The 24,693-nt window shown below is 40.2% G+C and overlaps 1 protein-coding gene across 2 annotated transcripts in view; it reads right to left on the bottom strand.

The window, feature by feature from the left end:
• The window catches only part of PACRG (parkin coregulated), a 521,176-nt gene that overhangs the window by 71,901 nt on the left and 424,582 nt on the right, over positions 1-24,693 (bottom strand). The window lies entirely within an intron of this gene.

Raw genomic sequence — 24,693 nt, 5'->3', positions numbered from 1 at the left:
GTGCAAGTAAGTAGGCTGCACAAGAGAGTTTATTTTATTGGTTGTAAATTATTATCTGTCCATTTCAACACATATTGCAGTGGAATGTCTGCAAATGTAGTATTATACAATAGCAACTTAATGCCAAGTGCAGCTGAATGAAGCAAGAACTTGCTTTCATGCTCTCATGGAGTACTTAGCATTCCTGGGCTGGGCTGTGACTGGTCTTGCAGCTTGGGGTCTAGGGAGATTCTTGCATGTATCAGGTCCCAGCTCAGAAAAGGCATATGGGTTTCATCTTATGGCCAACTTTGACAATTGCCAACTGATTCTGAAATTACTCCTTCAGCTCATGGTAAGGGGCCACAGCTGGTTTGCTGTGTCTGTCAAGGGTAGAGGAAGGATGAGGCAGGTGCTCGAGGAGATGAGAGATGGGGGGCATCACATCCTCCTCTTTGGTCCAGGCACCTCTGAGACCAACCATGGCAAGGGCAGAGGGCTTGCTTTCCTCTATCCAACCACAGGGACAAATGTCTCGCAGGTCCCCTTGAGGGCTCGAGCAAGCATAGCTATGCAGAAACTGGCTCTTCTCTTGGCCCTCTCTCCTCAGCACACTCCTGGGTGCATGTAGGGAGCACAGAAGCAGTAGACATGGCTAGTTCCATGGAGAGAAGAGGGTGCAGAAGTTAAACTAAAAGATGGAGTGGAAAGCAGGGTAACTGAGTCATGTAGTTGGGCTCTGGTCCTGTGGAAGGGATGAGGTGAGTTGAGAACTACTAGGCTCCTCAAGATATACTTTGTGAAGCTACTTCTTACTGGGTTGAACACATTATGTGAACTGGTCTCAAAGTTGTCATGATCTGCAAAGTAGTTAATAAATCTGTATAGGATTGTGTCCATGTGCACAGTAGCACATATCAAGGCACAGCCATCAAAGTGACATGACGCTACTGTGCTCTGTAACACAGGGTGCAGACTGTCCACTGCTTCAGAAGGGTGTGGTCAGGAAACTGATTGGGATCTGGTTGTATATGAAAAAAATGGTGCAGACAACTGTTCTCCTTGTTCTATGAGCACATTCGCTGGCATGGGGGTGAGAGGTTAATGGGATGACAGAAAAATTAGTGGATAAAGAAGGAGATGAAAGCAGCAAGAAGCAATTCTGGAGTATGGGCTGAGCTGCAGGCAGGAAGAGACTCTGCCCAGTGTTCTGGCCTGTGGCTGGTTGGCCAGAGTCATTGGCTTCCTCAGGTCTATGCCACCCCGTTCTCCAGCAGCCAGAGAGCTGGCAGCTCCTGTCTGGGGTCTCCGTTTTCTGGGTTGGCTGGGAGGGACTCTCAAATATCTCAAATATTACAGTATATTTACCTCTACTCCACCTTTCTCCATCTTACCTTCTGTATTCCTTACTGTGTTCTAGATGCTTCCCATGGCGCTGCCTTTCCAGACAAAGGGATGCTCTGTCTACCTCCTCTCTCCATATATTGCTGTTTAGAGTCCAGTTCACAGTCTACATCTTCTGGAAAGCTTTTTCTGACAACTTAAAGCTCTGACAAATTTTGGGTTTCCCCCCCAACTCCTTTGGACTTACGGTAACTTAGCATTCCATCACAGACCATCCTGTGCTCTTTACTTATATCTTCAACTATGTTTGGGGACTTTTATGGGGAATAGCTACTTTGGTATTCCCAACAGCAGCAAGTATATATGTAGACACAAGCAAATACTCCATGAGTACTGGGGGCTGGTAGCTTGGATAACTTGTATTCCAAGGGGTATAAATCCCTGATATAAAGTGCTGCTAGGGAGAGATTAAAAGTTGGTTCTAAAATGCTTGATCTTAAAGGAATGCTGTGCGGTATAGACGGTCCACATTTAGAAAATCTTTAAAAGATGCAACACATGATGTAAAAGTTAATTATATGGATATAAATCATTCTTTGCAAAGAGCTTTCAGGAAGGAGCATGGGCCATTGTGGAAGATGGCCACTTGGAAGTAAGGATATAAGGAGGCCTCTCTGAAGGCACTAGAGGATGTCAACATTAGCAATATTAAATGTGTCATTTTAAAGCCCAGAAGCAAACTGTTTCGTCGTCAGAATTGAATTAGGTTCTAAATGACAAGAGCTTGGTGGGAATCTCTGGACCTGAATTTGAAAACACTTCTACCGTCCCCTGGAGAAGGTCTGGAGTCTTCCTGACATAGAATCTGAAGGAATTATGGAGTCTGTTGGTATTTTTTATTTTTTATTTTTATTTTTATTTTTTTTTTAGTCTGTTGGTCTTACAAGAGAAAGTCAGACTTTTCTCCTCCATCTTCTCTTCTTTTTTAAGAGAAGTTTTCTCCTACCACAATTTAAGAGTCTTTCCCAGTAGTATTTGACAGCTATAGGATTACTATTTTTAAAAAGTCCTGCAATTGATTAAAGGGGAAAATGATGGTATTTGACTATCAGTGGGCTGCTGGTGCCGAGGCTATGGTAATTCAAGCTTAAACTGAACATTTCTGGAACTCTTATTAGGGCAGAGCCCACAGATGATTCTTTGCTAAACCATAAGATGATTCTGGCAAGCAAACTGAGAGCTACAATCTAATTGCTCTGAGAAGCAAAAGAATTGGTGTTTGAAAATGATTTTGCAAACACTACTAAATTGACATATGAAATTTAGCACTTTTTAGTGTAGTTAGATTTAATATTTTAATAAAACACAAATGAAGGGTCAGTGGTCTCAGAATTAGATGTCCTTTCTCCCTTTTTTGTATTTCAGAAAGAAAATGAACTGGCATTTCAGAAAACTTACTTTAGATGGTGTTTCATAGTTTTTAGAAATTTGAATAGATATTATTTTTAAAAAATTTTTATTTATTTATGATAGTCACACACACACAGAGGGAGAGAGGCAGAGACATAGGCAGAGGGAGAAGCAGGCTCCATGCACCGGGAGCCCGACGTGGAATTCGATCCCAGGTCTCCAGGATCGCGCCCTGGGCCAAAGGCAGGTGCTAAACCGCTGCGCCACCCAGGGATCCCTTGAATAGATATTAAATTTCAAGTTGTCTAGAATGGAAAAAAAATGAACTGCACTCATTCCATGACCTATAAGACTTATTTAACATGTCCAAATGTAGGCCACTTTCCTAGAAAATTATGCTGGCTTGCATTTAGTTTAGTTTATAAATATTTCTTTTATTTTCACTTGATATTTTTACTTTGGGGAATTTTATAAACATGACCATGTCCTTTCATCATGATTCCTTTGTTTCCCCAGCATTACCAAAATTATTTTAGAAAATATGATTATCCATTTTCCATGAAAGGAAATCCCTGGTATAAAAGAATCTTACTAATCATATCACATCATGAGAAAGTAGAACCACTTTATTAATCCTTTTGCAATAAAATGGCCTCCAACATAATTTCAAATCAATTAATTCAACAAAGTTGAGCTTGCACTATGTACCAGGTACTCTATAAGGTCTATTTCTGAACCTACCCTCCTTTCTCTTCCTTCCCCTCCCCTCCCCTCCTCTCCCCTCCCCTCCCCTCCCTTCCCTTCCCTTCCCTCCCCTTCCTTTCTCTGTCCTTGCTCCCTCTCTCATTTAACTTTAAAGACTGGTCTGCTTAGAAAATGCTTCCAAAGCTTATCTGCCACCACAAGGTTGATCTAGTTCAACACTTCTCAGACATAGATTAAAAATACCCTCTGGGCTCAGGGACTTGGCTTACATTTCCTGATTCTGCAAGTCTTTCCACTAGCTCTCACTTGAAGAATTCCTTGTTGGGAGAACTAATCAGTTTCCTGGGTGGGCATTTTGTGTGTGTGTGTGTGTATGTGTGTGTGTGTGTGTGTGTGTGTGTGAAAATCATTGGTCGAAGATTGATAAAATGCCTCTACTTCCTTTTTACCTAATATCAACATTAGCAATAGTGAACAATTCCATTTGTCCATACATATATTTTACAAAAAAAATATTTTTGGTCAGGTTTCCACACTGAACTCAAGCTCATTTTGATGTGTTTTTTCATGACCCCGCACACAATCACAGCTTCTCTGTTCAATCCTTAATCCATACATTAATTTTAACAATCTTCATTACTGTGTTATTTTTCTTTCTTTCTTTCTTTCTTTCTTTCTTTCTTTCTTTCTTTCTTTCTTTCTTCCTTCCTTCCTTCCTTCCTTCCTTCCTTCCTTTCTTTCTTTCTTTCTTTCTTTCTTTCTTTCTTTCTTTTTCTTTCTTTCTTTCTTTCTTTCTTTTTTTTTTTTTAAGATCCCATTTATCTATTTATGAGAGACACACAGAAAGAGAGAGAGAGAGAGAAGCAGAGGCACAGGCAGAGGGAGATGCAGGCTCCATACAGAGAGCCTGATGTGGGACTCAATCCCGGGACTGTAGGATCACACCCTGGGCCAAAGGCAGGCGCTAAACCGCTGAGCCACTCAGGGATCCCACTATTTTTCTAAGCTAAAATTAGTTTTCCCAACTTAGATCTATCTTCTTAGCTCAGCTGCATCTGCCTTATTTCTTATTGTTGTAATCTCTGGCTGGTCATGTCAATCTGGTAGGAGAAATGTGCCAACGATGCCAAGTTTGAGGCTGGGCCTTCCTGCACGGTGAGGAAGTTTATCATTGTGGCTCTAGCTGCTGCCCCACCTAAGCCAGTCTTCTTGCCAATGCATATGAGAGTATGGGTGTAAAGTGAATGTTTTGGGAAAACTAGGTGTTAAATCATTGTGGTTTCAGTCAGCATAAAGCTATTTCTGTGACTGCCAACACAGCCCAGGGCACATCTTGCAATGAGGCAGGTTGACAGCACCTCCTCATTCAGGAGGGATGGCACACCATCAGTAGTGGCTCGTAGTTCTCTCATTAGAGAGAGAACTTTCTGTGTATTTGGTGCACCTTCAATTTCTGACTTACTAGAGCAGCATGAAATTGTTTTTTTTTTTTTGTATGCCAAATGCAAATTAGTATGAAATTGCGTATGTTTTTTCATGATTTTTCATTCAATTGGCTAGCTAAGTAGGATTCCAGGTAAGGGAGGAACACTTCTCCCATAGTCCATCACTTGTTGTACTACATGTGGTGGAGGCTGCTCCCCATGCTGCCCGGGGACCCTTCAAACTGAAGTCCTTTTCTCAATGCTTGAACAGAGGGTCCTTCCCTGGCCTTTGCCTTCCTCTTGGGATGGGAGATCTCTTTTCAGAGTTACCTCATCTCCTGGGCAGTGTACCCTCCTGGCTGCCATTTGAACACAAAGACCCAACCCCCTAAGTCAGTGGGAGATCACCTGGGCCCCTGGTTCCACTCGTGGGGCAGTCCAAGCTCCCCTCTGACCAGTCCCCTTTCACTCTCTTACATGTACTGTTTCTGCATGAAAATCTCCATCTCAGAGCCCTATTTCCAGGAAACCTGACTGGGACAGTATATTGCACCTCTATTTTAGTTTCCATCCATTGTTTAGATGAACAACGCAATTAGAAAGGCACCTCCCTTACAGTTGAGGCCTTCCTGCCTGTTTTTAGACATCTCTTTCTCCCTAGATATATTTCTCTCCATGGGAACTGCCACAAGCCAATGCCAGCAAAAAACACATCTCTCCCCATGCCTCTTCTGATGACCTTCCTTCCCTTACTCTCGTTCAAGATCACATGCTCCTCTAGCCCTTGGCTCCAACTTCCTCGCTTACAGCATGGACACATGGAGTCATCTATAACTCCCCTCACACCCCCACCAGCCCTGTTCCAGCCAACTGAAGGCCCCCTGAGGGCAGGGACTCTGTTTCATTCTTATTTGAACTTACCCTGGCCCTGCTCAGGCCTGGAGCCCAGCTGGCACCCAGCCAAAGCTTTCTCAGTAGAAGACACATTTTTCTTCTTGATATTTTAATTTATTTTTAATATTCTTTAATTTTACTTCTTTTTTCTTATGTGTGGTATACACATACCATACTTCTAAATTTTTAAATAAAAGTTAATTGGTAATTATTTCAGGTGAAATGTCTATACGTTAGGTCATATAATCCCAATGATATTCTAGTTTCATTTATTTCCCTTTCTGAGCTCAATAATCGTTAACTTTCTCGAAGGCATTCTGATATTACTTCAACTCTAAATGATTTTTCAAAAGTAACATTTTAAGTATTATAGTCAATTCTCTTAATTACTTGCAAAGCATGCAGTCTAGACCTAGTAATTTTATAGATGTTAACATTTACAAATGTTTCCGTATTTATCTGATGTCTGCAGAGCCTACATTATTTCTTAGTGGTTCAAATTTCTTAATTTTTCTTTCTAGCACAGACTGGACAAATGTCTCAGCTCTTTTAGGATTGCTACCAATTTTACTCCTTCCTCATTATTTATGAGCTTGTATGAAATGGTGCTTATGAAAGTGGTTTTCTGTGCGCCACTCTTGTTCATGCATTCTTCTTATTGACACAAACTCCTGTCTCCTGCCTCCTCACGGCACACTCAGTAAGGCAGCTGGTGGGCATGAATCCTTGGGGAACTTTCATTTTCCAGAAGGCCAGTCCTAAGAATTCTGACCTGTTTCTTTTACAAACACATTAAGTACTGAAATATCCTTTGTAGTGCGTCAGCTTTCTTGATTTTTCAACCGTAAAAATTCTAAAAATTATTTATCAGTTTATTGTTATAGTTTGATTATTTCAATTAATGGAAATTGGGGGGAAAATGTTCCATTTAGCTTCTGGATTTGACATTCTCTGCAGCAAATTTGAACATCCCTGGGTCTCCAGAATGCAGCCAGTGTGTACACTCACACCCTCGAGTAGATCCAAAGATCCCAGAGCCATCACTGGAAAATATTTGTCCACCCCTTACCAGCCTAGTTGTACAAGTTCCCATGGCCTGGGGTCCTTGGCTCTTCTCTTCAATGCTCTGAGCCTGGACGTGGGACCATTAACAGGTACCATCTTCCCTGCCCTCAGTGTCCAAATGACACTGAACATTGGGTCTTCCCCAGACCCACAGAAATGAAGTGCTTCTGCCTACACGGCATACATTGGTAAGGGTACCATACAGCTTTGCCTTTCTTTGTAATTTTATTTCTTTATTTACTTTTTCTTGTTTATTTAGAGCTGTTGTTATTTTTAAATAGCTCCTTTGAATACAAATAACCTTTCCTTCCTTGTTATCAGACTGAAGCATGGGACTCTGGATTCTACATCAGACACACTGTGCATCCATGAATCCTAAGCTATACATGGAGATATTAATACAAGGATGATATCTACTTGAAAGAGTTGCTGTGAGGCCTACTGGAAGCTGCATGTGGACAGAGCTCCCAGAGCTGGGCTCAGGGCAGGGCTCATTCTCCTCAGCTATCCTTTCCAGGAAGGATGTGGCATCACTCCTTCAACTCCCAGATTTAGACTCTGAAGGTGGAGCAGTTTTCTGAGGATCCCTCTCTTTGGGTTCCATTTCATTTGGGGAACACAGAATGAGTAAATGAAGGGAAATGCAACTCTGAATAATATGTGGGGAAGAAGAATATTTATTTTATTACATAATATTTACTTACAAAATAATGAAATGCTTTCTAGACAGCTAAGGCAGACCAGATTCATAATTTTCTTATGGATTTGGGCTTCAAAATGCTGCCTTGTCATTAGGACTTTCTATTTTTTTCCCAAGATTTTATTTATTTATTTATTTGACAAAGAGAGAGAGAGAGCGAGAGAGAGAGAGAGAGCAGGAGAGAGAGAGAACACAAGCAGAGGGGAGGGGCAGAAGGAAAGGGAGAAGCAGACTTGAGCTGAGCAGGAGCATGACATGGGGCTTGAGCCCAGGACTCTGAGATCATGACCTGAGCTGAAGGCAGATGCTTCACCAACTGAGCCACCCAGGTGACCCTCATTAGGACTTTTTCAGTCGCAATCTGCAGAGTAAGGCTTATTTTATTCTTGGACTATATGGCTTCCTCTAATTTTGTCTTGCCTCTAACATGAAGTTATCAGAACAACAGAGCAAGTGGCTTAAGACTCAATGCTGGTGTCAGCCAAGCTCTTCCAGTCACTTGTATGATCTTCCCTAAGTCATAAGCCTCTAAGCCTAAATTCCTCTCTTTAAAAAATGGGGATAATAAAGAATCTTACTCTAGGGGGTATTGTGAAGATGGACTAAAATAATCTAGGTAAGCCCTTACGATGCTAGTTGGCACTTGGTAAACCAGTATATTTTCACTGTTATTAGTAATAATAATGATGCCATTCTAGATGCTATTTGCAACATTTATATGCGATCATCAACTTTTAACTTCTCCGGATATTCTCTTAAGCAATATAGTGGGTAGCCTGGGTAAGCTCAGTGGTTTAGCGCCGCCTTCGGCCCAGGTGATTTTGTAGAACAGGGATCGAGTCCCACGTCGGGCTCCCTGCATGGAGCCTGCTTCTCCCTCTGCCTGGGTCTCTGCCTCTCTCTCTGTGTCTCTCATGAATAAAACAAAAATCTTTAAAAAAAAGAAATATAGTGAAAGAAAAGTTATGCAAATGTGTATCTCTAAATTACACATATGTTTGGAACTTTCAAAAACTGGCCTGTGGTTTTAAGTACCGGATTGCAGTTTCCAGATTTAATTCAGTATATGATATATTACAGAAAATTCATGGTGCTCTGTGAGTTTTCACAACCACTATTTTTCCTGCATTGCTTCTGCCGCCTTAAAGCTGGGTTCTCAAGCTTACAATTCTCTCCTGTTCTGGAGTCTACTCTGGGGGAGGTAACATGAGGAGGGCATAACATGGATCTTCACTTTGGCCCCACCTGCCAATTTAGCAGCCTGTTCTCCTGCCAGTTGTCCCAATGAGCACAGAGGACCACAACTCCTGGGTAAAGGAGGTAATGTCTGAGAAAGCCCCCAGAAAGTGATCTGTGGGAATGGGCATTATTATTATAAAGATGGAGCTGTTCCTCTCTTTCCTGTGCTTCCCAGCCCAGTCCCTGGTACTGGCTCCATCTGTGGCAGAAGATATGAAATTTGCACCGTGTATATTTTGAGTTCCTTCTGTTCCCATCTCTCATCTAGATTTCAATGCAGTGAAAAGATAGGAGCCTTGGCCAGAATGGGGCTCACCTTCTAGAGCGGGAGAGAGCTAATAAGTTAGTAGTTGACAATGAGCTGATTTCAGAGAGTGATGCATCTTGTGAAGGAGAATAAAGTGAGGGAAGGCGATAGAGTCACTGGCAAGATAGAAGGGCTGCTTTTCTATAGAAGTGTTGTGAATGCCTTTCAGGGATGACCATTTGGACAGAGGTCTGAACAATGGTGTGCACCTTGTGAAGGGCTGGGGGGAAAGAGGGTCCAGGCAGAAAGTGTGAATCAGCACGAGCTTGAGTAGGATATGACCTGGGTGTTTCTGAGGAACAGGGGAAAAGGCTGGTGTGTGTGGGTTGTAGGGAGTGAGGGGAGCAGGCAAGCAGGGCTGGAGGCACTTGTCAGGAGTGCAGGTTTTATCTAAGAGCAAAGAGAAGCCATTGGGAACCACTCAAGTGAGAGAATGATGTGATGGGACTTCTGTGTTAAAAAGGTAACCCTGGATGTTACAAAGAATAAACTTTCAGGCATTAAGAGTGGAAGCAAGGAGAGACCCTTGAAGGCTACTGCAGAAGCCTAATGGGGACTGTGGAGGCTTGGGAAGGTACATTCTGAGTGGAGTGGGAAGTGACCAGCTCCAGGATATACTCTGAGAATAGAGCCAATGAGGCTTGCTGATGGTCAGGGTGCCACTGAAGGATAAGAGAAGAGTGAAGGATGATGTTTAGGGTTATGGCCTAATTGTGTCATTGACTGAGATGGAAATAACCAAAATGACCAAACAAAAGTGGATTTGGGGGAGAAATAAAGAGTTGTATGTCAGAGGTCATGTTTGAATCACCTATTTAGATACCTAAATGTAACGAGCAGGCAGGTGTTTCTACAAATTAGAAGGATGGTTAAGGTTGAGAATATACATTGTGAACTCTGTCATCGTTATGTAAAATGGTTCAGAACTGTGAGCTAGAACAGAGTTGCACAACAGAACAGGTACTGTTTTGTACTGGGTATGTCTCTGTTGTGAAGGGCTGTCCTGTGCATTGTGGGATGTTGATAGCAGCATCCCTGATCTTAACACCCTAGGTGCCCATACCATTCCCTCAAGCTGTGACAAAAATGTCTCCAGACATTACCAAGTGACCCCTGCAGGGAGAGTTGTTGCAAGAGTGCAGCTGGAGAAGAGAGATGGCCTGAGCCTCTAGCCACATGGCCTGTGCGGCAGAGGAGCCAGTGCAGGTTGGTGGGGTGGGGCGGGGGGTGTGCAATGAGCTGGAAGGGGCACTGGGACCTGCATCTTGGCAACTGTAACCTGTCATTGAGATTTGGAGTAAGATGAAGACAAAGCACTGGCCACTGGGTTTGGCAAAATGGAGGTTCTTGGGGACTTAAGATGTATCTTAAAGTGGTGAAGGGGATAAAAGGGCTATTAACTGAGTGACAAGAAAGTGGGGTGGGTGTGGAGAGAGGACACAGAAAGGATGGACAATCTTTTTTTTTTTTAAGATTTGTTTATTTTCGAGAGAGCAAGTGGGAGTTGAGGGGGAGAAAGAGAGAGCGAGCATGCACACAGAGGGAGAGGGAAAAGCAGACTTCCCACTGAGCAGAGAGCCCGACTCGGGGCTCCATCCCAAGACCCTGGGATCAGAACCTGAGCCAAAGGCAGATGTTTAACCAACTGAGCCACCGAGGTGACCTAGTTGGGGAACCATTTGGAAGAGGTTTGTTGAAGAGAAAAATAGAGAAATGGTATAATGAACATTTCAGAGTATGGGGGTAAGAAGGAATTTTTAAAATGTGACAAATGTACTGGAAAGTGGAAGCATTACAGAAATGAAGTCCTTGGGTAGATGGGAGAGGATAGGCTTTGGGACTTAAGGGGCTTACTTTAGATAATTGCACAGAGGATACTGTATCTGTAGTAAGAGAAGGGAAAGCTGGCTATATGGGCGCAGCTGTAGTTAAGTTGGTATACATTTTGCTGGGAAGGTGTGTTAGTACTCATGTGATGCCTCTGTTTTCTTAGGCAAATAGGAAGCTAATTTATTAACAAAGAATGAGGAAAAAAACAGTTGCCAAAGAGAAAGCAAATATGAATTCCTTAGGAATATGCAGACAGCATGTTGCCTGTTTGAGCTGTATGGCTACGGGCTTTCGATCACAGGTTTGCTCTATGGTCGGGCTTCTTCCTGCGCCCAGGCCTTTTTGTCTGGACTCTGATATCCACCTAGACCTACCTAAATCCTGCCACTCCTGTGTCCTCTCTTTTAGGGCTGGACTCCTTTTGCAGGTGGGTGGATTTCCTGAGTGTGAGCTATCAGCTCAGGCCAGGTGCTTCTTTACCCTTTCGGGCATTATACCTAGAACCACAGGGCTGCCATCTGTGGCTTCAGCAGGGACGTTTAGACCTCACTTAGCTTGCCCTCCACTACTGATCCCTGAGTCTGCCCTGTTGCACTGGTACCCTCACTCCAGTCCTATTAGGATGGAAAGGAAGTTTTGAGTGAAAATTGGGAAGATTCAGATTTGCAAAGGCATGTTAGTGGAATACTAATCAGTATTTTAAAGCTCCTCATGGGGTACAAAATTCTGTAGATACAGCAAATATAAATGATCATTTTTTATATGGATTATTGAAGGATTTAATTAGATGAGGAGAGTCAAAAGCAAGCACATCAAATATTGTGAAGTTTCAGTGCTGGTTAATCAGAGCAGAGCCTTAAAGAATAGGTTGTTTTGTTCTTGGAAGATGGTACCCTGAGTAAAAATAATTAAGATAAGTTGGATTGAAAATGGAGGGAAATACAGCAACATCGCCAGTTGTGAGTTTCACATTATTATGAAGTCATACTGCTGCACAGGGTATGCTTGTATGCAGGTGTGTGTGTGTGTGTGTGTGTGTGTGTGTGTGTGTGTGTGTATGTGTGTATACATGTGTCTATATATACTGGGGACAGTGGAGGGTGAGTTGGTGGGTGGGTGGTGTTTGTGGAGGGATTTTTGAAGCGGTAAGACTCAATTTTGATTTTCTTAAACCATCCAGCTTGAATTTGCATTTTGGATTTCTTTTTTTTCTAATGTAGCCCAACTCTACATTAATGATACCATTTCCAAGAATTTATAAATACTTTCCTTAAAAATTCTATCTTGAATTTTGTTCTTTTTCTTTCCTTTTTTTCTTGATGGCAGTGCTGCGAATCCAGTGGTGTGATTCTCTTTTGCCCCGTCCTCCATCAGGCTTTGGTCCCAGTTCTTCTGCTTCAGATTCCTTGATAATATGAAAGTCCTTCAGTTTCCAACTGTCACCCTTCTTCTCTCCCCTTAGAGAAGAGATATATCTTTGCTGCTCCCAGTGTTGAGTTTCCACATTGTCTTCAGCATCCTCTTTCTCTAATGCAAATTGTCAGGACACTGGCTCTACTTTTCTAGGAGACAGTTAAACGTTGGGGTCTCCAGGATTTCCATCAGTGATCATTTTTCTTAATTTCTCTGTGATCTAATTACTAACACAGCCATGTAGGTGGCTGTCTTTCCAGTGGGGTCTCTCATAAATATCTCAGACATGTATTCTATTTTATTTGTTGACTGAGCCCATCTTGAGGTACCATAAGCATCATAAAAACTCAACATATCTAAAATGAAGATCATCATATTTCCTCAAACATTCTGTTTTTGAATTTAGCACTTGGTTAATGGCATCAGTATCTGCCTATTCAAGGAAAGTAGATCTACTAAAACTGACTCCAGAAGAGACAGAAAACCAACTAATAGCAATGGATGATGTTATCAAAGCTATTAATAAATTAAAAATACACCATGCCTAGATGGCTTTAGAAATGAATTAATTCAACTTTCCATGGAATTGTTACTTCCCTTAAACTTTGTTAAAAGGAATAAGCCTCCAAAGTCCTTTCTTTTAAATGATCAGAGCATATTACTGACACCAAAACTTGACAGAACAGCTTTTTTTAAATAATAAATTTATTTTTTTATTGGTGTTCAATTTACCAACATACAGAATAACACTGAGTGCTCATCCCGTCAAGTGCCCCCCTCAGTGCCCGTCACTCATTCACCCTTCCACCCCGCCCTCCTCCCCTTCCACCACCCCTAGTTCGTTTCCCAGAGTCTTTATGGACAGAACAGCTTTAAATTAGATAATTATTCTGACTATTACACAATTTTAGTAATTGTTAAAGAGATTTGGCAGTACATTAAAAGAAAAATACACTACAACTAAGATGCATTTATTCCTGAATATATAGGTGGGCTTATAAAAATTTATAAAGAGGTCAAATCAATATATGGTGGTAAAAATTAAAAGAGGCAAATTAGATAAGTCATATAGGAGGCATTTTGAATTAATAGATACTTTTCTTAAGTCAGCATTTGGCTTAATGGTAAAATACTAAAAATATTGCTAGTAAATCTGAACAAGACAAGAATGTTGGTCATGGATACAACTATTTAAAACTGTTATTGAAATTGTAGGCAATGTTAAACAAGAGAAATAAATAAAAAGTACAAAAACAAAAGAAGGAAGAGTTATCCTACCTTTTGTAGATTTTATGGCTAATAATTAGAAAACATAAAGTGAATCACCCCAAAAACTATCATAAATAAGAGAATTCAATGAGGTTATAAGTATGCATACCACGGTTGCACTATGTATAAATAATAACCTATGGGAGAATGCAGTAACAAAAAATGGAAGGAAGCAAGTCATTTACTATAGACAAAGAAAATATATCAGAAAATAAAATACCTATGAATGAACTCAAAAGGAGATGTATAATGTTACATAAAGAAAACCTTACAACTCTACTGAAGGACTTAAAAGAAGGCTTGGAAATAAAATATTCTAAGTGTAACAAGACCACTTGAGGTGTCCTAAAAATTTAATGTCGATTTTTCTGGACAATCAGAAGATCTTGTTTTCTTATGAGAAGAAGAAAATAAGAAAACATAAACATGCGAGAATAGCTTAGCAGATTCTGGAAAGAAGGTAGGTGAATAGGGACCAGTCCTACAAAATATTAAAACTCTGCTGTTCACTTTGGTAGCCACAAGCCACATGTGGTTTTTTTGAAGTATAAACTAATGAAAAATAAATAAAATGAAAAAATTCTGTTTCTCAGTCAAACTAACAGCATTTCAAGGACTCTGTGTGACTAGTGGGTTATTATACTGTACAGCGAAACAGAGAATATTTCTTTCATTGCAGAAGGTTCTATTGGACACTGCTCTATTAAAACACTATTTAATCTCAATAATGAAAACAGCTTGGTACTGGAGAGGTAACAGTTAAGAAACAGAATTGAGTACAAAATTCAATACAAATAATGTGGGAATTTATAGATTGTGATAAAGGCTGCTTTTTAAAGGTGAAGAAAAGAGAGGCTATTTTTTATATGATGTTGGGACAATTGACTAACCATTTGAAGAAATATACAGCTGGATCTTTATCTCTTTATATACACCAATATAAATTCCAGATAGAACAGAGATTTAAAATGTACAAACGGAACAAACAAAACTCCTTCATGTTCCAGGACAAAAGATTAGTGCATTTATTTATAAACGTGAAGTGGAGACATTTGCAATGCATATAATTGACAAAGGGCTAATTTCTTTAATTTAGAAAAAGCCCCTGCAAATCAATAAGAAAAAGACAACTAAAACAATAAAAAGAATAATGTAAATAGGGGATATGTAGGAAAATTAATACACATGTCCAGTAATTATATGAAAGGATACTCTACCTCAGTCACTGGAAAAGAAACACCCCTAAATATTTTAGTGTACATTCTTTACAAACAAGGACATTCTCCTACATAGCCACAATACAAACACTGCAATCAGGAGACTACTCCATTCATATTTTGCCAGTTGTTCCACTGTCATTCTTTACAGCAACAAGGCTCCAATCCAGAGTCACATGTCCTATTGAGTTGTAACGTCTCTCCATTCTCTTTCTGTCTGGAACAGATCTTTTTCCCCTTGACTTTCATGCCATTGATATTTTTAAAGATTATAGGCCAGTTACTTTGTAGAATGTTTCTCAGGTTGAGTTTGTTTGATATTTCCTAATGAGTAGATTCAGGTGATATATTTTGGCAGGGATATCACATTGCATTGTATCAGGTGGCATATGATTTTGATTTGCCCCTTTATTGATCATGTAAACTTTGATGCTTTGATTTAGGTTATGCCTGCCAAGCATATCCATGATAAGGCTGCTCTTCTTTCCTTGTAATTAGTAAGTATCTTGTAAGGAGATGCTGTGAAACTAAGTTAATGTGTAGTTACCTGTCAAACTTTCATTCATTTATTTTTATTAGTGTGGATTCAACCAATTCTATTTGATGGGCTATACTCCATTTTACTACCATTATTTATTTTGATGCTCAAATTGTTCCTGGGTTGGCAACTGGGGACGCTTTGAAAATGTTGTCTCTGTCCCTTGAACATGTCCCATTTTTCTTTAAGCCTTTCCTTATTTTTCTTCCTCCTTTCCAACTACTTTAGGCTCATTTTGTACTTTCTCTGCCTTAGTCCTGGAATCCACCATTTCTTCAAGGAGGATTGCTTCATTTTTGGAGAGAATGGTATTTAGAAACCAAAATCTAGGTACTAGTTGTGCTCATTGCTTTTGGGGTGCCACTATTCCCTGCCTCTCAGTGGACAGAACTATACCTACACATGGATAGGGACAAGCATATTTATTTCTACATCTCTCTTTATATACATTGAAAATCACATGTTCATACCAATATCTCTAGTTCTAATTTTACACCACAAGATATGTTCTAATTTTCTTTCCAGATTTGTAGCTCCCTTGGCTTCCATTATCCTTTTTATTTAGTTATTTGATCTACCTCTGCATGTGACCAATGTCCCACTGCCACCACTGCCCCTACACTGCTCTCCCACCTTAGTGCAGATGTCATTCTTGTCACTTGTTCCAATTTCTTTTGTGGGGTCACTGGGCTGCTTCTCACCATGTGGATGTCCTCTTCACTATTCAGGCTCTGACACCCCTCTCTGGACCCATGGTTTCCCCACTGTGGGTGAACACTGATTGTGCTGGGCACCACCTTGTGGTTTGGACAGATTGTTGGAAGAGGAAGAACTACCCAGTCTGCATGCCCTGTTTGCTTATGTCTCTAGTTTCCAACCAAGCTTGAGAGGACTGCAAAACCAAGAGGCTCAAACATTTCAACAGCTTACACATAGCAACTCATTCTGAGGGAAAGAAACCAAGAAATCTCCTTTTATTGTATAGATATCTATATAAAGCAAATTGCTTTCATGAGTTATTATGTGCAATTGATGTAAATACTGAGAATCACAGTATTTGTTCTGGCCCAAAGAGTTATTTTATAAAAGTTCCATTATATAGACCTGTGCCTAGACTTAAGCTATAAAAATACTCAAACATGGTAAAGTTCTAAATTCTCATGAAAAAGGATACCTGTGAATGCAGCTTTACATTTATCTATTATTGGTAGATAGGATAAGAAGGAACATTTTGTTCACCATGATAAGTTTTGAAACAATTCTTTAGATTGACCTCAGTGTCTGCTACTTTAATCTATAAAACAGCAACTCTATTACATGGAAAATAGTACTGGAACCCAGCACTAATATTTTCATAAAGTTGAGAAAGGGGTAGTGCACAGGATTATGAAATGTCCCTGTGTGATGTGAGGTTTTGCATAATTTGCATATAAGCATTAAAGAATCACCACATTGCCTGGGGAAGAATTTCTAACTCTGTCACAAAAAAGGTCAGCTTTAAGTGTTGCTGTCATAATGACAGTGTGAAGAGCCAAAGGGATTTTTTTTTTAAAGGAGAGAAAGTTTTTGTGATTAAAACCTTTCATATAAGCCTAAGAGAAAATAGTATCATCCAGTAAGGCTCCAATGAAGTAATAAAGACTTTTATTAAGTTGACATTACTTGAAGAGAGGCATTTCTACATTTTAAGAAACTTCAGGTCTATTTACATTCTGATTATATAGGGCATTGGACTGCCCAGGATGAGGAGAGTTGACCAGGTCAGTACTTGGATTCCTGAAACAAAATGCCTCTGTTCCTCCTTAACTTGGCTATTTAATGACTTATAAGCTTGCAGTTTCTTATTTAATACATCCCATATTTGGCGTTATTCTAAGGGGGAAATTCTTTAAAAATTCAGTGTTGTGCCACTTAGTACAAACTGGGTGCACTATGAACTGATATTATTTCATTTCAGCATAAGTAAGGAGAACAGGTACATAAATTTAATTGAGAGTCTACTACTAGCTTGAATCCAGACATTTAATGGCTGCTTTAGTATGCAGCCATTAAGCTAGTATGCAGCCAATAAGTCAATCTCCTCAACATACCTCTGTGTAGATGTTCATCCATGCATTGTAGAAGAGAAAATAAAAGTTTATTGTTAACTGGATGCATTTGATGGGGCCCAGACCTTCTAAGGCCATGTCTAGCTTAGTCACTCTGGTGGTCTCTACTTTATTCCTGATGGGAATTTTTTTAAAGATTTATTTATTTATTTATTTATTTATTTATTTATTTGAGAGGGAGACAGAGAAAGTGAGTAGAGGGAGAGGGAGCCACTCTCCACTCCCCACTGGGTGGAGAGCCTGATGCAGGGTTTGATACTAGGACCCTGAGATCATGACCTGAACCAAAATCAGAAGTCAAATACTTAACCTACTGAGCCACTCAGGCCCCCAATGGGGATTTTTTAAAAAAGATTTATTTGTTTCAGAAAGCAAGAAAGACAGAGGGGGAGAGAGAGAGAGAGAGAGAGAGAGAGAGAGAGCAAGCAGGGTAGGAGGAGAAAGAGAGAGAGACAGAAACTCAAGCAGCTCCACACTGAGTACAGAGTCTTTTGGAGGGCTCAATCCCATGACCCATGAGATCATGGCTTGAGCCAAAACCAAGAGTCAGAAGCTCAATCGACTCATCACCCAGGCACCTTGATGGGGATCTTTTTTAATGGGGACTCTCCAGTGGATATTTTTTTCCTTTTCCCATTGAATACTTATTATAGGTCACCAAGTACTTGGCACTCTATTACATTCAAGAAGGATATTGTGCCTTATGGAATGGGTGGAAACGTGGTATGAAAATATCTAAACTTCTTTGATGGTTTTTCTATGGATACTTGAGATACTTGAGAAAGAATATATATGGATCACAGATAAGGAGATGTGATGTTTACCAACATTTAACTTAATAAAGCATTCGGTGGAGAAGTGAGGTATCTCAACAGGCATAGTCTTATGTTCTTACAGACTTTTAGTTGGCGTGGCTCAAGGACTGTATACATTGACTGTGGAGTAGAGTGTTGATTTGATAGATTGTCTTAGTCACAATGCTTTTTTACTGTTGAGTCAAAATGGCTTTTTCAAGAAAAATAAAAAAATGTGAAGGTATTCATTGGTGTATTGGTCATATGGTATGACCTCAATTTTCAATTGGCAATTTACAACGTAGTATTTCATTTGTGTCACATGCTTCATATCAAATCATGGTTTGAATGTGTTGGGGCCTTGTTCAAGTATTAACTAGGTTGATGTATGTTTATTTCACACATTTTGAAAAAAAATCAATATGAAGGAAATTAAAAATCTCAGTAAAGTCATAAGATTCCTCTAGAAGAAACATTATGTAGTAGTTGTCTCATTTTGTGCTATCCTCATCTGTGAAATTAGGTAATCCCTGTACCATAACTTGTCAATATTAACAAGTACTTGTCATTTGTACCATTCAATTTCTACTGTATACCCAACTATTCACTGTGGTTTTTGTGTTTTTTTTTAATAGATTTAGGAATTGATTAATGAAATATAAAATGCTAGACCAACTTACAACTACTTTTAACCTTACCCACCAAAATCTATCTCCTGGTTCCCTGTCAAAGTTCCACCTTCACAGTGAGGTGGGTTGTCACCTTAATACTGTTTGGATCTACTCAGCTACTCTTTATTAAAGCTACTGAGAATTTTGAATGATAAGACACTCTATTTCAGGGCCACTCATCACATTTGCTGATAAATGCTAACAATAGTTCACTGTGCACTTCCTTTACTAAATTCACCCTACTCCCTGTCAACAGGGAAAGGTGTCAGAAAAATGTACCTAATATTGCTCCCAACCTTATTTAGTAAATGCATTTGAGTCCTGGGCTATAGATTAGTTTGACTTGTGCTTCTATTTGTGGCTACTCACAGATACAGCTTGTCTCTTCACCCTTATTAGATCTTTTAGAGAAAATCTAGCACCAAAGGGGAAAATTGAAATAAATTAGGAGAAAAATATCCTCTCATATCTGCTAATGCATTTTTCTGCTTAATAATCTCACATTAGACATTAGACAAATATTTTTGGTAGAAAAGTGCTTTCATTTCTTTTCTCTTACTAGTATTGTAATATAAATTCTAAGAGATGTTAATTCACACAGTGTGAGGTGGATATTTATATTAATGAAATACATGTCCAGAGCTGTTCCTTTCTCCAAATTAGTTCATATTTTATTCCACACAAAGAAGACACACACACACACACACACACACACACACACATATATATAATCATTGTAAGTAATATTTTAGCATTCTTTTTGGGAGCCAGTGCACTAAAATCGTAGGAGGCTATGTCAAAAAGATGAAATCCTAAGGTATGATCAGGCAAAACAGCTTAAAGCTGAAAGCATGCCAAAAACAGTTAAATAAAAATGCATATTTATTTTTTATTTTATTTCTGTACTTTTCTTGACACAATTGATAAATATAGAGAAGATTGTATTTTAAACATAACAATCTTAACATTTTTTAAAGCAACACTTAGCTTCAATCTTGATCTCTGTTCTTTTCATTTTTCTAATTTGTATACTGTTAAAAGCCACCACTCTCATGGGCACCTCGGTGGCTCAGAGGTGGAGTTTCTGCCTTTGGCTCAGGTTGTGATCCCGGGGTCCAGGATCAAGTCCTGCATCGGGCTCCTTGCAGGGAGCCTGCTTGTCCCTCTGCCTATGTCTCTGCCTTTCTCTCTCTCTCTCTGTCTCTCATGAATAAATAAATAAAATCTTAATAATCTTAAATAAAAAAAAAACACCACTCTCACCATTACCTTTTTCCTTGATGGAATGGAGCATATTATGTCTTAGGAATAGAAAAAAAATAGGAAAAAAAAGAAACAGCACAGGAAGAATCTATGAATAGAAGTTATTTCAAGTCTTTACAGAGTGTTTGCTTTATTTAGCAAATAAAGCAATAATAAACTTTGGACCAAAGTGTGCAATGCCAGCTAGCTTACTAATAGTGCAACACCAACATAACTACAATGGAATTCAAACTGGCTATTAAGTTATGCTTGTGTAGACAGTGGCAATATGTTAGACTACTGTGAAGAGAAAAAGCAGCCACGCTGATGGTCCGTGGCCCCAAAGAGGCCACTTCCATATGCTCTCCATTGCTTGACAGCTTTGCCGTCCCATCCCAGCTCTCCTTGGCGACATCCATATGGTAGCCACAGATTGAGAGCTTGCCTTTCCTAAGACAGTCAGGTCTCACTTGGTATTCTAGTGCACTCAATACTGGTGAACAGTGATTCATAATTTTATTGCAAAAATGATTATGAATACTAGGTTCTCCTACTTTCTTCAAAGGGACAGTTATGGATCCTGATAGCCTTAACTTTTGTTTTTAATAGAAAGAAATAGAAAATTTTAATTGAAAGAAAACACATTTTCATCTTATCCCAGAACGAATCAGCTTACCATCCGTGCATTATGTAGTGAGGAGCCAGAAAATAAAAAGCACATGTATAAGTGGGCTTCCATGTTACTGTTTCAAGGTGCCAGTCACATAAATGGAGGGCGGTGAATTTAGTGGAAGTGGCAGGTATAAAATGGAGCAAAAACATGAACAAAGGATTTTTCTGAGAATGACCATTAGTTTTTGTATTTCTTGAGGTTTAGTTATGTTTAAAATTTTGGGCCTTATACATTCATTTCTTTGTTCACTGAACATGTGTTGTTTTCAGACTCTTGAAACCCTGGCATCACCTGTTCCATTAGGCAAAGACTTTCTGGTCAATGGTCACTAGATTTATGTCAGCAGAGAGACTACCACAGCCTAAATGATAAAGAACAGGATCAAAGTATAGAAGACTTTCTTAGAAGGAGGGCCAGATCTCTTAGTAGGAGACAAATACTACTTGGACAATAGATTGCAGAGGAGTATATGTTTTTCTGTTAACTGAATTTTTTTCATTTAAAGAAATTTCTCACTTTCTATGAAGCTTTTTAAAAACCAGAAAGAATATTGACAAAGATTTATAATTTCTGAAAGAAAAAATGTAAAATCCTAGAGAAATATTCAACACAAACCAAACTGACATGATAGTAAACTCAAATGCATAATAACATTTTTTTTTTTAAAGAGTATGGCATCTCACGTATTGAAAATGACAAAAACAGCTATTGGTACCTTCTCTTAATGTAATTTCCTAAGTTAAGAATTTATTCATTTCTTCCTTCCTACAGGAATTCCTCCAGGTCTGAATTTGAGGTTACTTGTGACGTAGCTTCCTTTTGGGAAGCCTAAGAGGCCAGCAGAAACATCACTTTTCCCTTAATTTATTGCCACTGATGATGGGGCCTCTCCAGGAGTCAAAGAGCATTGTTTTCTTGAACACTCTCCCATCCCTCCTCCTTCCTCCCCCAACTTGGCAGGACTTCTTAGGTCCTGATAACCCGCTGTGGCTTTGGTCTGTAGGTTCTTCCTATTACCTGATTCCGTACCTCCCAGCTTCTGGATCTCTTGGCATTACAACCCACATGGGATTGGTGGGCGTAAGGGAGGTGAAAGGGGAAGTGGGAAACAAAGAGGGTGTTTTGTTCCCATCAATGTTTTTGGCTGTGCTGTACATATAACAACATGCAGGAAAATATTAATCCACAGGGCAGAGGTGGGAACTTTTGTATGACCTATCATCTTAGAGAAACCTGAATACCATAGATAAGATAAAGGTTGAGTAGAATTGATAATGAAAGAATCTGGAAACTCAGTGGTCTCTCACTCACCTATAACAATGTACAAATATTTCTAGAGGAGAAATCATTTGAAGCTGACCTAATGCCAACAGTCCTCTCTCTCACCCTTTTCCAAACACACACAAACACAGTCCTTGTCAGTGCTCCAGCACCTGTGATTCCAATGATAAAGGATTGAGAGACTCCCACACCTGCCAGAGAATGGGGCATCCCTCCATAATTTTAGTTCCTTTAAACTTAATAATGATTTTCTTAAAAGCCACTGTTTATTAGGAAAAGGTACACTTGGTTCTATGTGCATGCAGTCTGTTTTCTCTTTATAGGGAACTAATTAACACACGATCACACCCCACTCAGGTAGGAAAGCTGCAAACAACTGCACCCCAATGTGATCTGTGAGACTTCATATAAGATGTGCCCCGCATCGTTGCAGTGACCTGCATTAATTAGGAAAAGCTCGGACGAGTAGGGCCTAATTGACAGGTAAATTCTCTTCATTTTATTTTCAAAGTAATTAGACTCATGAAGCTACAAGACCACAACAGTGCTGGCAGACTGCTCACAGCCTTTTCTGATGAGTTGGCGATACCTTGTACATTAACAAGCCTGGAGTTTGCCACTATTGTCCTGTGGATTCAGAAGGAGCAGAGTCATCTTTTCCTCCAGGGCACTTGTAGTGAGATGTACATTGAGATGGTTGTTACGTCAGCTAATGAACTGAGGGAGGAAGAGCATCGACCACAACTCTAGGCAAACAAAGTTTCTTATCCAAAGAGATCTTCAGAAATAATTCATTTGATTGATTCACAGCGAGGGTGCTTCCTTCATTTCAAATGGTTTAAGAAAATCAGTTTGAGCGAGTGACAATTGTGGTGGAGGGACAAGTGGCAAGGGGGAGGGACAATGATCTACCCTACTTGGTGGCCATCAGCTGTATCAAGCAGGCACCTGAACACTCTGTGGCTCCCCAGATTCTCACATGTGGAGAGTCACGCCATGCCCATCACACAGACCAGAGATGAAGAGGTGCCCTCACATTGAACTCTCAAGCTGCCATGGGAGCCTGGCTTCCTACGTACTCCTTCGGCATTCTTTATTTATAACTATGTAGATGTACTTGCTGAGGCCCAGATAATCTGCCTTTTTTTCTCAATTACTCATGAGGTTTAGGCAAAGTTGCCTATTTTTTATTTCATTTTTGGGGTTATAAATTACTGAAATCGCAGGCAAGGAACCAATCCAGGATCTATTTGCTAGAAGCCTCTCTAGGTTAGCTTAGCTTACTATTTCTTATTCCAATGTGAAAACCATCATTACAACTACTTCTCTTTGAACTCTGAGAATGGAGAATCCTGAAAATTTGACAGTTGGTGGCAATTTATGTAACTTGTTCTATTACTGTTGGCAGAATGTAGGAAAACATAAGAATGAGAATCTGAATCTATAATACACACACACACACACACACATGCACACACACCCATATTTATATTATGTTTTAGAAGCAGCAAAAGACAGACATCACAGTGTTGGGACGAAAGAGAGATTGTTTGCTGGATGGGACTTAGCACTCAGGGCAACTTTGTTTTTATTCCTTAGTTACTGGGTAGTTTCTAATTATCAACTGGTGAGTACGCCTGCCCTGGCCTGCCTCTCTCTTTCCTCTGTCCCCTCTCACCTGCTGCCTTGGGGATGGCTCCCCTCACCTGCTCCCTCACACACACCTGTCTTCTGAGCTACAGACCCAGCCTTCCCGCTGCCTCCCCACAGCCTGCTGAAATCTCTGTGTGTGCTTTCACAGTTTGTTCCCCCTGCTGGATACATCTCTCCTTTTGCTGGCCTCTCTATTTCTTGACCTCAGTAGTTGAGCTCCGACCCCACCTTGGGGAAGCCTCCACCACAACTGCCCTACCTCTTGACTCCCCCGCCTCTAACCTCACAGGTCAGCCTCTAAGATCTCTACGTGGGCACCTCTGTCTCCCCCGCTAAACAATGCTCCGTAATTATCAAGGAGTAGAAATAGCAACTCACATTTTTAATGAGCCTTGCATACCCAAGGCCTTCGCTATACATTTGACCCTTACAGAGACCCCTCAAGGTAGGTTCAAATGCCATTTTCCACACATGAAAACAGAACAGTTAAAGTAGATGGTCCTGACTGACACAGGTGATGTGGTAGAAAGGAGACTACATGAGTCTGCCCTATAAGCTCAGGCACTTCTAGGGCATGGTGTTCCTCCCTCGAGTGTGGGGGTCTTGGCTGGTTCCTCTCTGTCTTCCCCAAGCACCTGTGGCTGTCAGTAAATCTTTGCTGAATTGAATTGGACAGGAGGTAGATAAGAAAGGGGTTGGTGAGCTGGGTGATTTAAGATTTAATCCCACCCCATGCCTTCACTGTCTTTACAACACCTAGACCTCCTATGAGGCTCCCACAAGGGGCTGTTCTTTTTGTGAGGGAGGAAGCACCTGTATCCCTCGATGGCCCATTTCTAAGGAAACCGAGATAGGAATGTATGCCAGTAGATAGCAAGACTAAGAAAGACCCTGTTATGAAACTATTGATAGATAAGACTTCTTGGTACTTTAAAAA

The sequence above is a fragment of the Vulpes lagopus genome, chromosome 2 (genome assembly GCF_018345385.1).
Source record: "Vulpes lagopus strain Blue_001 chromosome 2, ASM1834538v1, whole genome shotgun sequence".
Lineage (NCBI taxonomy): Eukaryota > Metazoa > Chordata > Mammalia > Carnivora > Canidae > Vulpes > Vulpes lagopus.
Note: the sequence above shows the minus strand (reverse complement) of the source record. Positions and strands in the feature narration are given on the sequence as shown.